The 3,845-nt window shown below is 41.7% G+C and overlaps 1 pseudogene; it reads right to left on the bottom strand.

Moving 5' to 3' along the window:
- Nucleotides 1–976: 976 nt before the first annotated feature.
- LOC113905086 lies at nucleotides 977–3,638 on the bottom strand (annotated as a pseudogene).
- Between the last annotated feature and the right edge of the window lie 207 nt (nucleotides 3,639–3,845).

Raw genomic sequence — 3,845 nt, 5'->3', positions numbered from 1 at the left:
TTCGGTGAGCAAGGCCAATAGCTTTATTTTCAACAGGGGCTTTTATACCCTAAGTTGCACATAGAGGATAATAGGGGGTATGAAATCATGCAAAGTCAGCAGTCTTTGATCCTTATCAAAACCAGGGTTTCTTTTCTGCAAACTTATCGTATACAAATGGTTTAGGTGATTTACATCATCTTCTGGCCAGAAGGCCTGTTAACATTTTATGACTCTGACAAAGGTTTGTCAACTATAAGACTTATTTTCTCTAAGAGTAATTATTTAAAGTTTGGTGCCACCCTCCAAAGGTGTTAGATAAAGTTGCATTCCTATAGGGCAAAGGTGCAGTGGGTTTACAACAAAGGAAAGAATTTATTACCTTAAAGGTCTAAAGTTGTTAACACCAAGGCCACTACTTATTTTTTCTACATACCAACTATATTAATTAATACACTTCCAAGGATACAATACAAGGGATGTGGAAACTTGGCAGCAAGCATTGGCTCAACAATGAAATCTTCTACTAGTTCTATTCTGACAATTTCTAACTCTCTGAGAGGCTCTATACTATTTGAATATCTTAAGCTTCCCATGCCTCTCACGGTTCGGAGACTGTAAACAATCATATGCGTAGCTGTAGGAATCCGAGTAAACCTGTCAGGCAAGTTAGAGAGCCATCTGAGGGGTTTGTGAACTAAAACACTCTTGTCATGCCCAGGAACTTTATTAACTGGAGCTGTCAGTTAACTCTTTTTCAGAGGGGAGATGGTGGTGGGGGACAGCCCCCCATAAAGTCAGAGGTGTAGGTGAGAGAACAAAACAGTAAAGTAGGCAGACTCTGGTTTTGGGGGTAGATGCTCGAGAATTTCCAGGGGGACTCCTGAGGCTTGATCCTGCCTTTGTGTATGCCGGCCTCCTTCCTCATGACTTTTGCCACAGGCGGAATTCCTCACTCTGGCTCCTGGCAGAATACATGTTAGGTTCCAATCATATTTTATGATTCATCTGAAATAGCTTTCCTACTATACAGTTTCCTAATAGTATTTTTCATCTGAGTATTTCTCAAAGTATAGATTAAAAGATTTAACATGGGAGTTATCATAGTGTAGAATACAGACACTGCTTTATCAATAGGTAAAGTAGTTGCTGGTCTCAAGTATACAAATATGCAGGGCACAAAAAATAGGACCACAACTGTTGTATGGGAGACACAGATGCAGAGAGCTTTTTGCCTTGCCTCCAAGCTCTGGGACCTTAAGGAGTGCAGAATGACCACATAGGAGCCAATCAAGAGAAGGAAATTTAACAGACAGAGGAAACCACTGTTGACAGCAACAAAGAGCCCTGGAGTATTAATACAGGCAAGATTGAGCAAAGGATTCAAGTCACACATAAGGTGATCTATGATATTAGGGCCACAAAAAGGTAATCTGAGGATGTAGATGATCTGTATGAATACATGAAGAAAGCCTGCTACCCATGACACTCCCGAAAACAGGTGACATACTCGACGAGTCATGATGCTTGTATAGTGCAAGGGCTTGCAGATGGCTATATAGTGGTCATAGGTCATCAGAGTAAATAGGATGACTCCAGCATCTCCAAAGAAATGTTCCCCAAAGATTTGGGTCATGCACTCATTAAATAGAATGGTCTTCTTTTCATGGAGTAAATCTACTATCAGTTTAGGGGTATTGACAGAGGAATCATTTCAGCACAGTTCAGTTCAGTCGCTCGGTCATGTCTGACTCTTTGCCACCCCATGAACTGCAGCACGCCAGGCCTCCCTGTCCATCACCAACTCCCGGAGTTCACTGAAACTCATGTCCATCGAGTCCGTGATGCCATCCAGCCATCTCATCCTCTGTCGTCCCCTTCTTATCCTGCCCGCAATCCCTCCCAGCATCAGGGTCTTTTCCAATGAGTCAACTCTTCGCACGAGGTGGCCAAAGTATTGGAGTTTCACCTTTAGCATCAGTTCTTCCAGTGAACACCCAGGACTGATCTCCTTTAGAATGGACTGGTTGGATCTCCTTGCAGTCCAAGGGACTCTCAAGACTCTTCTCCAACACTACAGTTCAAAAGCATCAATTCTTCAGCACTGAGCTTTCTTCACAGTCTAGCTCTCACAACCATACATGACCACTGGAAAAACCATAGCCTTGACTAGATGGACCTTTGTTGGCAAAGTAATATCTCTGCTTTTCAATATGCTATCTAGGTTGGTCATAACTTTCCTTCCAAGGAGTAAGCGTCTTCTAATTTCATGGCTGCAGTCACCATCTGCAGTGATTTTGGAGCCCCCAAAAATAAAGTCTGACACTGTTTCCACTGTTTGCCCATCTATTTCCCATGAAGTGATGGGACCAGATGCCATGATCTTCGTTTTCTGAATGTTGAGCTTTAAGTCAAATTTTTCACTCTCCTCTTTCACTTTCATCAAGAAGCTCTTCACTTTCTGCCATAAAGGTGGTGTCATCTGCATATGTGAGGTTATTGATATTTCTCCCAGCAATCTTGAATCCAACTTGTGCTTCCTCCAGCCCAGTGTTTCTCATGATGTACTCTGCATATAAGTTAAATAAGCAGGGTGACAATATACAGCCTTGATGTACTCCTGTTCCTATTTGGAACCAGTCTGTTTTTCCGTGTCCAGTTCTAACTGTTGCCTCCTCACTTGTATGCAGGTTTCTCAAGAGGCAGGTCAGATGGTCTGGTATTCTGATCTCTTTCAGAATTTTCCACAGTTTATTGTGATCCACACAGTCAAAGGCTTTGGCATAGTAAATAAAGCAGAAATAGATGTTTTTCGGGAACTCTCTTCCTTTTTCCATGATCCAGCAGATGTTGGCAATTTTATCTCTGGTTCTCTCAAAGCCGCAGACTGAACCTTTGCAGGATTCCAACCCCAAATTTCCAGCCAGCTAAAAATGAATGGAACAACATATCCCCTATCCAGATTCCGGGCTCTCAAGATCTATAAAAAACATGACTGAGCAACTAAGCACAGCACAGCATAAATATACATATATAATTGAATCAAGTTCAGGGGTGGTGGTGGAGAGGTTATATCCCACGTCCAAGGCAAGGAGCAGTGGCTGCGCTTCACTGGAGCAGCTGTGAAGAGATACCCCACGTCCAAGGTAAGAGAAACCCAAGTAAGATGGTAGGCACTGAGAGAGAGCGTCAGAGGGCAGACAGACCGAAAACACAATCACAGACAGCTAGCCAATCTGATCACACAGATCACAGCCTTAACTCAATGAAAGTAAGCCATGCCAGGTGGGGCCACCCAAGACAGATGGGTCATGTTGGAGAGGTCTGACAGAATGTGGTCCACTGGAGAAGGGAATGGCAAACCACTTCAGTACTCTTGCCTTGAGAACCCCATGAATAGTATGAAAAGACAGGAGTGGCAAGCATCAATAAAGGAGAGATAGGCCAGGAAATAGTGCATAGGGGACTCCAATAATGGGCTGGCAGTGATGATGACCACAATGAGCACATTTCCTACCACAGACACAATGTAGATGACTAAAAACCCAATAAATATGATTTTCTGGGTTTTTTTTTTTTCTTTTTTGATTCTCTGTGAGCCCCAATAGAATAAATTCAATAACATTATTCTTATTCTCCATATATTTCATGGTATGCATAGTTACATTACTTGAAAAAAATCACTTTTTCTTAAATGAACCTTGAAGTTATTAACATAATAAGTTATATGTCTGTAGACATAACTGAGCGACTGAACTGAACTACTGAAATCTGAACACTTATGAGATTTTCTTTTTTTTTTTTTTATTTTTCAGATAGGAAAAAATGTTCTATTTCCTTGAAAATTATTCACATTATCTTCTGGA

This window comes from Bos indicus x Bos taurus, chromosome 15, assembly GCF_003369695.1.
Source record: "Bos indicus x Bos taurus breed Angus x Brahman F1 hybrid chromosome 15, Bos_hybrid_MaternalHap_v2.0, whole genome shotgun sequence".
NCBI lineage: Eukaryota > Metazoa > Chordata > Mammalia > Artiodactyla > Bovidae > Bos > Bos indicus x Bos taurus.
Note: the sequence above shows the minus strand (reverse complement) of the source record. Positions and strands in the feature narration are given on the sequence as shown.